The sequence below is a fragment of the Pavona decussata genome, unplaced genomic scaffold (assembly GCF_977016875.1).
Source record: "Pavona decussata unplaced genomic scaffold, jaPavDecu1.1 SCAFFOLD_45, whole genome shotgun sequence".
Lineage (NCBI taxonomy): Eukaryota > Metazoa > Cnidaria > Anthozoa > Scleractinia > Agariciidae > Pavona > Pavona decussata.
Genome location: NW_028145467.1, coordinates 1,742,015 through 1,753,611, shown reverse-complemented (window position 1 = coordinate 1,753,611; position 11,597 = coordinate 1,742,015). Strand labels below are relative to the sequence as shown.

Below are 11,597 nucleotides of genomic sequence, written 5' to 3'. Positions count from 1 at the left end.
TCTTGGCCAGCTATGTAGCTGAGCATGGTCATTTTACACTGTTTGAATTAAGTGACGTCCTGCGGATTTCCAAAATGTTACTTAATGTAGATGACACTGCCCCTTTATAAATGCTGACCCCTTTACCTTGTGTAGGAATGCTGCATTCAGCCAGATGGGAATGCATCAAAAGGTCTGTCAGAAAGCTCTTAGTCTGGACCCAAAATAAGGTTACTTTTCTTTAGATAAATGATCAATATAATTGGTTAATATTCAAATTATCCAATTTAGTTACAGGGGACCTCCACTCTCTCCAAAAATTGGCGTTAAATAATTTGAAATACTGTCTACATTTCACAGCTGAGTTAAAAATAAGTGGAGATCCAGTATTTGAGTGTTCTAAAAACTGAAAATGTTAGGTCGCCCATTTTAGTGTTTAATTTCCTGCACACCACCAGATTGGAGTCTGTTGATACGCTTAAAGTTAGTTTAAGGTCTTGATCACCATTTCGTGGATTAAGCAGTGGAATTTATTGCGGCAAAAAAATACCAACTTTGACTGTGCAAACTGACTCCATCTGCGCTAAGTCATTTACGTAATCACGAAAGAAACAAAGTGTCTCATATGCTGTTCTCACTCACTTATATTCAAACCACGAAGAAACAGTCACTTTGCCTTGATAATTATGGTAGTATCATCAAAATATACAGCATTAGTTTAAAATAAATTTTCTTCTGACATTCTTCAGTAAACGCCTATTCATATAGCAATGAATTTTATTTTGCATGTGTTTAGTTTTAATTACTCTTCTTTAAATCCTAAGCAGAATTGATGACTCTTTTTGTTCTTTAAAAGCCCGCAAACATGGTGAGGTATAGTTAAAGCCAATCCCTGATGTGTCAGAGGCATCGTGTAAAGAAATTAAACAAACTCACTGCATTTCAAAACAAGAATTCAGATTCTTGGTGAAAGTTAGTGCTTCCCATTTGATGTTCCATTGTGTTTATAATCAGTTGCCTTTTTATCAATTGCGCATGGATACCACTGCCTACTTCAATCCTGGATTTCGTAAAGGTATTGCTAGATTGTTGCTGTCTGGAACAGCCCCAAATCCGAATTTTCTTACATATTTCGGAAATCCGCCGGATTTTGAAAAATAATATCGCATTCGTTGAAAACTCGTTTATAGCTCGCTGCAAACTGGCATTAAAGGTAGGATTTACTTTTTACTTTTTACTTTTTTTTTCATTTTGTGCTGTTAATTTTCTGTTCCTTTCGAGCGTGTAAACAACTATCAATACTACCCACCTCGAATAGCCCTTGCTAATTGTGGGTATCTAATATTGTAATAAGTCTTCCTGTTGTTGTTGTGGTTGTTGTTGTTGTTGTTGTTGTTGTTGTTGTTGTTGTTGTTGTTGTTATGAGTGGCCACGATTTTATCATTTTGCTCGATATGGTTCGAATTTTATGTGCATACGCAGTTGTAAGGAAGCATAACATAAAAAAAAAACAATAAAGTGTCATGTTAACCCTTTATTTGGCTTCGTTAGCATTACACAGCCCGCGGTTTTTAACGAATAGTTTTATAGCTAAAGAAGTGTCTCTACAAAATATTTCACTTGGCAAGCTCTAAGATGTGAACAACCTCAACTACTTTGTTGTTATTGCTTTATATGGCTGAGCTGCGAATCGTTGCACAACCGTCCACTGTTATCAGCCCCTAAAAAAAAGGACAAGTATTTCATATGGACATGTGTAAGAACGGTGGTCATACTGAAAAACAGATTGTGTTTACTAAGAGTAGCAAAATACTCCAGAAGTAAGGTTTGGTCATTTTTCGATCTTGATTTAGGATGGGACTGACATTTTCTGACTTACAGTGTTGTTTTACACTTCAATGTTGCCAAGTAGAATTAACTTTTTAATTATTTTCTTGATGCATTATTGACGTATTTATAACAAATTTCCGATGATTTCGCTTTAAACTGTCCAATAAAAACAAAGAAGTAAAAAAGAGGTCAAGAACGATGAGACAAATCGACAGATCCACGCGGCTAACGTGTACGCCCGAAACTGTTTCCTTTGAAATCAATAAAATGAAAAATATACCGACCACGTAAGAGTTACGTTTGACAAGGTCGAGGTCGTGAAAGCATTTAATACATAAGTTAAAAACCCATTCTCGGCCAAGCTGGACCATTTCCCGATATAAATATGCCATTTAGAAGTTAGATGGATATGCTGTTTAGAAGTCCTGCCTTAGCCAATTATATAGATAGGACAATTTGATGGCATGAGGGTGTTGCATAGGCCGGAGCACTTTCTAGCCAGAAGTTAACGTGGGATATTAAATTATTTCTCGGAAATCTTTCTTGATATTTTCTAGAATCCTCGCAGTCGCCGTTGTACCAAAAATGATCAATGGCGTTCTAACTCTCTCCGGAAATGATCCCAAATCTTGTTGTGCTTAATACAAATTTCCTCGTTCATAGATAACTCGCTTTTTTCAGGTAACATGCTCGTGAGCTTTCCACTTGTCGTGAAATATCCTCTTTTATTAAAAACTGGATCATTGTATAATGCAATTCCGGGGATTTGATTGGCTTAGCAGCCATGGTATATTTGTTAAATATTCCATAGGAATAAGCCGTATGTTCATTTCATAATTCTTACCAGCAGCAGCACTTTTTAGACGGGTCATCGCATGAAAAACCACAATCGCCGGTGTCGCCTGGACAATCGTCGGACAAATTTACACATCCACCATTGGCTGGCCAGCAGGACTGACCTGAAAAATATAAATTTAGAGCAATTTTGATTGATTAATCGATTAATTAATTCTTTCATGTTGGGGGGGGGATGAATTCCAGTATTCTTTCCGATTCAGTATTTGTTGTCCATTCTGTCCCCCTCCCCCTGCTCTTTCTTCGTCTTTTAACCGTAGAACCTTGAGATTTATACTTGAATGTTGGTTCTCAACTCATTTGTTTAGGGGAAACCTTATTCAACCCAGTTGTCTGTTTGTTTGTTTTGTTATCAAATAACTTTGCTGAACATACAAGAAATTTCCAGTGCTCGGCCGCTCAGAATACATTGTCAATAGGCCTTTTTTGAGTTGCTGTCAACCTCATTATAAAAGCGAGGCTAAGTGCAAAGCTTTTCATATGAAGGTTAGTTTTGTTTGCATGTGAATGGAAACTTATTTTCACAATAAAAACTTTAGAGTTAGCCTCGCTTTCACAATGAGGTTCACTACAACTCGGAAATGGTCTATTCAGGCTAGGCTTTGAATGTGTTGGAGAAGTACTGGGGTGCCAAGGTCGGGGTTTCATTAATGAATACCGAGTGACTGAATTGATCCAGATATACAAAACAGTTCAACATAATTTACGTCAATGGAGTGTTACAGAGAGAATGAACCGGGCAGGTAAAACAACAAACTAATTTGTGCAATATGTGGCGGTTGGACGGTGTCACAGTGGTCTATGATCGAGAGAGAGCGGTTTTGATCAGTGACTAAAGGTTTTGTAAGTTGGAAACTGCTTGAAGCGGAAATAAGACAATTGGAGGTAAAAGTGAGTGTAGCTGAATGTGCACAGCAGAACCTGTAGGGATGGAAGCTATAATAAGAAGCTGGGGAACAGAAGATACTGATGTCGTACCGTAGTTGATAATAACCGCCGCAGGAGAGAGACCCAAGAGAAGAGTTTTGCATGAGTCGGTACTCGGCAGAAGAGGCATATGTGGGTTCATAACGCCATCTCAGATGAGATGATGTTCTCTAACTAGACATCAGACCTGTTGATGTTTGATGGGAGATTCCCAGTGCCTTGGAAAGAAGAGAATGAGGAGTCACACCAGGTATAATTGGAAAGCTATGAGGGATTGTAGAGGAGAAGGTGCAGGAAACGCTCTACCATTTGCGGTGGGTTGTGAAGGTTTGGGTGGAGGATCAGTACAGAGATACTTGCAGGGGGGCAGAAAATACTAAATCAAAATTATTTCCGTGTGAGAGCAAGAGTGTAGAGAGGATGTATTCGCTATGGAATTTAACTTTCAGTCACTAACTCAAACAAGTATTTATCACATGTTATAGTTTGCTCCAAAGAGCTAACTGTTAGAATCTATAAAATTCGTGACGATAACAGGTCTCTTTTAATAACTTATAAATATGTTCGTCTCTTACGTTTTTCCTTAACGTCGTTCTTCGGAGCCTTTTCACCATGCAAAGCATCCACAGCGATCACAAGGATGATCAGCGACATAAAAACCTGAAACTTCATATTCATTCTTCACCTATGTAGGAATAAGTTAGAAATAAAAGGTAACCTAAAGACTGGTGTGGTGTGTGTGGCATCATTAATTTTAAGCCCAAAATTAATGGTCTTAGTTTTGTTAAAACACTCAGTTAATCCTGCGTTGTCTATTGTCATGGATGGCAATGTCTGACAGACAAAACGTGAAAAAAAAATGCTTATGTCTGAACGTTTTAAACTTTCTTCTAAAAGGAACGGTCAAAACTTAATCAAACCTAGCTCTCTGACCCTGCTAAAATAAGCCAAAGTTTTGCAGGTGATGGCAAAAAGATTCGCGTGGTTTCTTCCTCTTAGTTTGTCGGGGCAAGATAACCATTAGACACATTGAAATGAAAGGAATTTAGTTACTTTTCAAGAACAGATGTTGAAAAAAAGTTGAAAATCATTTCAGTCATCTAAGTGCGAAGAAAATTACCAAGCCTTATAACCACAAGATGTACAAATTTTACATATTAGAAAACGAAATAGCCTGAAAGGTGTTACCCGACTCTTTTTGTGTGGTAATCTTGATCGATGTCACAGCAAAATTAGTCATCAGAATTTGTCACGGTGGGAGTTAAGAAACAAGAAAATTTTGTATTCTCTTTTAACATGTCAATTAATTTCGAACCTTTCTCGGGCTCGGGTTATGTCTAGGTTACCTGCACACAATTTCGTCAGGAACAATAAAAGCAACTTCTGGTAGAAAGAGGGCATTTCTTTTCGAAAAACAAGGTTCGATAGTTGTTCATCGAGCTTCTTTTATCCTTTCAATCAATGGAACCGAAACATGTAGAGGATTCCCGTTTGAAAACTTCAACTTGACAAAGGGTAATTATCATGTTTATTTTATTAACCGCCCACCTTCGAATACTGAGCACCAACCTCGAATAAGCGCCCATCCCACCCCCTCCCAACAAAAAAAGAAAGAAAGAAAGAAATAATAATAATAATAATAATAATAATACTAATTGCCCCCGCAGAGTTCGCATTTTCCCATCATTTAGCAGCATTTCAACCACGAGTTCGCGTTTTGCCATCTTCTAGCAGTGTCAAGGTCTTGCAACCACGAAGTCACGTTTCGCCATCTTCTGCATCTTTAGCAGCCTTTCAAACCACGAGTTCACACACAAAACAAAACTGCATGACTGTAATAGATTTCAATGTCAAATTTACAGAGAAATATACTAACCAGTTACATGGATGTTAACTTCAATAAATATATAAACGTTTCTTTTTTAACATTCGTATGCACAGTATATATATCCAGTAAAAACCATATACAGGTGTTAAACAGATCTTCAAAAGCGGCGACTAGTAATAATAATAAATTTCTGTACCAGCCCAGCATGAATTAAGAGGATCGTCAGTTGAGTTCAAAACTTGGTTTTAGATACGGTTTGTGTTGTTTATGTTAGCTTTTGCACCGTGCAAAACAAAGGCTTTGTTTTGTCTTGTTAAAGCGAAACCACTTGGTATCCCTTGTTTTGTTATTGTAAAAATGTCCGTCCTTGCAGAAAATGTTGGGAAAATAATAGGTGTCCACCCTCGAATAAGCGTCCACCCTTGAATGAGCGCTCACCTTCATGGGACCAAAGTTAAATTTATAAGCGCCCAGGGCGGTTAATCGAATAAATTCGAAGTTATTTTAAAAGTATGAAGATGAGTCTCACCTCTTGTAAGTGTTTTGGCTTTCTTGATTCCAACGCGTTCACTCTGCAGTGTCTGCGAGAAGATAATTCAAAGCAAATATCACTTCTCTTTTATGCCCTCTAGTATCCATGGTACTCTAAGTAGTTGGAAAAATGTTAATAGGCCTTATCACGGTTTTCGACGCCATTTTGACGGGCAGGCAAACAGGCTTGAAATAACAGTGTTTGTATGGAAGTCCGATGTCAAATAATTTATATAAAATATCGCTTCTGAAAAATTCATGAATTGGAACCTTTTGGCACAAGGAAAAGGATTTTGGACTTTCCATACATTTCCCTGAATTTTTTCCCGCGAATTATTTTTAGCAGCAGTTCACGGCTGGTTCGCTATACATACAAATGTATGGAAAGTTCCAAACACGACTGGACGTTTTCAGTCACAGCTACATCCCTCCAATTTTGTTCTTAAAATCCTTTTTCTAGTGCTAAAAGTTTCCAATTCATGAATTTTTCAGAAGCGATGTTTTATGAAAATTATTTGACATCGGATTTCCATACAAACACTGTTATTTCAAGCTCGTTTGCCTACCCGTCAAAATGGCGTCGAAAACCGTGATAAGGCCTATTGCACTAATTTTAAAGAAAGTTCTGGAAAAATTACCCAGATATTGCTTTTACGATAGGAAAATAATTAATACATTCATGCAGAGTTCCTATTAGTAACTGTAATGTACGAGCGCTCTTTGGGAGGAACTTTTAATGTATTCATAATACATTTATAAATGCAGAAGTACAATCATGCAGAGTTGTGTTAATTACATTGTAATGTGCCGGTCTACTTTGAGTGAAACTTTCTTCAATTATTATAAATAAGATATTTTCAATATATTCATGAATGAATTAGTCAGGGGCACACAATGCTTCGTTTCGATGGAATATCTGTTTTGAATATTTCAGAGATATTGCCTGCACTAGATGGTATCCAGGAAAGCTAGCCATGGAAACACTCATAATGTTTCAATTTTTTTATCTTTAATCGGCGGGGGAAAGTTCGGTTTTGCCAGACAAATGTGAATAGATTATCTCAGCGGGTCCATTTCCAGTGCGCACTTTCCTGTGAAACATAGCTAGAAGCAGACACCCAGAAGTCTCAAACACTCTTCTAAGATCGTTATGATCATTATCCTTTAAAAGAGACATAACAGGAATTTTGTTTTTATTAGAATAAAACAGAGTTCTGCTCGGAAAACACACGCACATTATTGTTACCGTAAGCAAGCATATTTTTCTGTCGGAAGTTGCTGAAGTAGAACAAATTTGGAGGTAATTTTTTGACAGTTGCAGCACCCAATTTTGAAATGTTCGGATAAAAAAATAAAAGGTTCGTTTACTGTTCACACGCGTCCACGGTCTCCCAGTAACCAAAGAAGTTTTGTCCTTTGAAAAAATTTTAATAAGAAAATCACGTGGATGGATTTAATTCTTTACTAAAGTTCATTTAGCTTTAGAAAAATAGTTATTTAATGCGTATTGTGGAGCTGAATTTCCCTTACCTCTGACAAACGAATGAACAAAAACGTTCATTCGTGAATGCATTCATGATTGGTTATCAATGTCTTTGTTATACATTAGAACATCAGTCATGTAAGGTTGCTATTGGTAATCTTAATGTCAGAGTGCTCTGTACCGGAACTTTCTTTTACACCAAAGAAAATAATTAAAATCTAAATTATGTGGATCTAAGAATACCGTTTATGCAGGAGAAAGGGTGCCTACTTGGAACAATCTTTGCCAGAGCCTGCGGAAGGAACGCTTTGGAATTGAAGCAAAAAAAGATCAACCACTTCCACTTGTCTGGCTCCCATGCATGAGTTAATCAAGAAAGGTAGTTATGTACGCAGACACGTTTCAATCTTGTCCAAAAAATATCAATGCGAAAATATCTTGACGGCTTGTGAGGAGAATGTTCTTTTGCTTTAGTGCGAATAAAATATTTTTGGTCAAAGTAAAGGATGCTATGAATATCAGAGCGCATCTCAGGCACATTTCGTCACATTATGTCAAATTCGTTCATTATAATAGACGTTTGGAGGGGGCAGTGTTATCGAGCGGTTAAGGCATCGGAATTGAAATCAGGAAGTCCTTGCTGGCCGCAAGCTAGAGATGTTTCACGATAGTTTCAACTTACTGACATATTTACTGATGGTAAATAATACCTTGGTACCACAACACCTTGCGAACCTAACACAGCCAATAGGCCAACATTTTTTTAGCGAATTACTTCCTGTAGAAAATGTAATTTCTGACGGTTGAGTGACTAAGGAACGAATTAGTCAGAAATTACTATTCTGATGGCACGATTGAGAGGTTTTAGTATTCTCAAGGGAGAGTTTTGAGTATTTAATGTTTTAGCGGGGAATATTAATCATTCTAGCTCAGTCAGTCTTCCTGTTCGCTGCTTTCAAATTTAGTTAAATTTTTTCTATGGAGTTATGGGTTTGTTTGTACCTCTTCCTCGAGGTTCTGTGCCGCTGCATTACATGGGGAATACGTTTCCACATATTTTTTGGCCACATCTAAAGAGTGGTTTTTTAGTGGTTTCTCGTATCTGGCGTGGTACACTTAATTTCCCAAGCTTTTCAAGTTAGACTTTATATCACGTTGTATGTTGTAATAAGTATATATTAGGACACATTGTTGTTGTCGGATGACTTACTGACCATTCCTCAATAAACTATTTCACATTGAATGTTTCGTGATAGTGTAGTCAGAATCAACATTGTGTATTCGTTTTTATGAGCGTTTCTTGGTGTTTTCGTAAAAAGGTAAATGTACCAGTCGCCAGTTTTTTTAGGACGGTCCATACCGTCAATAAACGAGAATTAAAGTAATGCGCGATGAACTGGCTCCTCTGGCGTCCGCAAAGTTGCAGGATGACGTCATTCTTTACAACTGCCATCTTGGATTTCTAGATTTCTCCAAAACCACAGAAAACCGTTCAAATTGGTCAAGAAATAATCTAATCCCAATAAAGAAATGCTAAAAGGTTGTTAAAATGTATCTAAATAAGTTTTACCAAAGGGTAAAAAAAAGCAATTTTCAAAATGGTGTTGCCATGGAGACATCATGTCGCGTGACCATCAAATGTCATACTAAAATGTTGTTAGATAAATATAAGGAAAAGTTACAAAGTTTTGCATTGTTTGCTGTAGTGTAAAAAAGTTATGAATGCTCTGGAAAATGTTCGCGGGCGCTTAATTTGTCCCCCTCCCCTCCTCCAATCTAGGCTAAACAGGGTTAACATTCAGTGGTTCCATTATTGCTGTTATCATCTTTCCAGACAATCTTTGGGCTAGTCCAAACTCGTCCTTCTGGCCTACTTTGGAGTAGGGCATTTTACTAGCGGGCTTTTCCCGGGAAGTGTTTCAAAGTCACCTTAATTTCTAGAGCTCAGAATTCCTTCCCGATATTGTTTTTAAACTTTGCAAAACATGCCCATTAAAGTACCATATTAAAAAATGGGGGTAAACCGTGCTCGTGTTTGAGCTAAAACAATTTTAAAAAAGTGCCCTCTTCGAATAAGTTTTTGTTTATAAGCGCCCCCCATTCCAATAAGGCGGCACCTATCACGTAAGCCCCTTTATTCCAATATTCCGCCACTACTCTGTTTCAATTCCATCAGACTACATTGAGATCAACCGTAGTTCATCTTTCTTTGATTGCTCACATTACATGAAGCATCTGATAGCATCTGAAGCATCTTGTCTTCGAGTCTAATTATTATGTCTAATTATCTAATTATGTCCTTGTTCTGGAGTGCACAATTCCTTCAAACGAATGAACTCTTCTTCAAATTTTGTGGCGATTGTTCGACTGGTCATTCTAACAAGGATCGATCCAGGAAGAACAAGTTCTCTTTTCCAATCTCCTTGATCCCGTTAACTTGACTTTCACTTTGTTGTCTCAAGAAATACCATCGTCAAACAACCAACAAGTTTGTTGTCAGGTCGTTGTCATCGTATATTTGTTACTGTTACATTTTCTGTTATTGTTCTTTTTTAATGAATACATTAAAGTCTTGTCAGCTGCACATTCGCTTGTTACTCAAAAGAGAAATAAGCGCCCTGTCTTGAATGGGCGTTCACCCTTGAGGCACCCATTACGTTAATCGGAAGGGCATAAATGGAAGGAGTTAGTAGACAACACACCTACTAGCTGTTTTCTTTTAAGAATAAGTTATTTACTGACTTGAATTTTGTCTCGTAATTGCGGCTGATGGTGAATACATGCACAATACGTAGACTAATGAACAATTTGTAATTTGGATTAAATTCCGATTAAATTGATATAAAGTTTACGACACACGGAATATGCATCGGAACAGAAAATAACCGTGCCTCATTAAACCACATCTCTCGTGATTTATGAAAGTTGCCACCTTTTTAGTAGTGAAAAGGGTTTGGAAAAAAATTGCAAGTTAAGTGTGATCTCCTGACTAATGGGAGTTTCAGTAATCAGGAAATGAATTAACTTTTAGGTCATAATAATACGAAGGAGAAATTACTTTAGTCAACGCTGCTGACCGCTAACTTCTAAGGCCTATGAGCGATGAGCTTATTCTACATCGGAAAGAGTGGTTTGCGGCCAATTTTGGCCCATATTCTCTAGTGAATTGCTTGCATTGATGCAATCCTCCGTAAAACTCTAAATTTTCTTTCTTCTAAAGCGAGTGATGGTGGACGATGGCGAATTACAGTGTAAATTTCAAAGGGAAATCACCGTAAATGGAGGTCTATGTTGTCTTCCCTCGTGACCCCGAAAGCTGTTCATTAATGGTATGAAATGAGAGCACGGAATACCACTGGCGATGGATAGCCTTGCAAGCTACAAGAAAAGGTTCAGAAGTCTGGAACTTTGTAGAGTTGGAATCATTTGCAGTAAGCAACGACTTCTTCAACTTATGTCAAAACGTGGAGAATTGGACAAAACCGTAAAGTAAGCTTTACTTTGCTTGAAGTTGCTTAAAAAATAACAGACATTATTAAAGAGATGGATCTATCAGTAATTTAATCAGTACGTAATATTTTCTTAATTTCAAGGCCGTTTCAGTTTTTTTGACGGTCTACTGGTGAATTGACGTGTTCAGTTATCATGTCAAAATGCGGGAAATCCATTTTTATAGCCTTTTTTCGTATTTGTCCTAGGAATAAAATAAGCCGGCCGCGCAGAAATTTTTACAGATTTAGCAATTAAAATGTCTACTGTAAACTAGCAATATAGTTTCATTTCTAGAACTGATGTACTTTTAAAGAAATTCAAGAAAATATGTTGCATGTTTTTCCCATCAACTAAAATGGCTGAAATACTGTCTACTTTATTGACTGTTAAATCTATTTACAAATGATAAAACCAAAAGCCACATATATTTTTGCAAAGTCAAATAAATGTTCTAACTTTGGTATAAGTCTTCTGTTCTCTTCAGTTGTAACAGACTGAAGAAATGGTGTTTAACATTTGGCACTTTTGACAGCAGCTTCTGAGTTCAAAGTTGGAGTTTGTGGTGCCAACAAACAATTGATATTACCATGGCAACAATGAAGTAAGGACGTTAATAAAGGGCGTTTTGGAACATCCTCCCTGAAGATCTCGTTCCATGCCAAATTTGAGTGG

General features: G+C 37.3%; 1 long non-coding RNA gene across 1 annotated transcript; it reads right to left on the bottom strand.

Annotated features, from left to right (window-relative positions):
* Positions 1-1,531: 1,531 nt before the first annotated feature.
* On the bottom strand, positions 1,532-6,058 carry LOC146482623 (uncharacterized). The gene is made up of 4 exons (XR_014864071.1): positions 5,949-6,058; positions 4,167-4,276; positions 2,654-2,768; positions 1,532-1,700 (listed from the first exon to the last, which is right to left on the bottom strand). It is a non-coding gene; the product is annotated as an uncharacterized LOC146482623 (long non-coding RNA).
* Between the last annotated feature and the right edge of the window lie 5,539 nt (positions 6,059-11,597).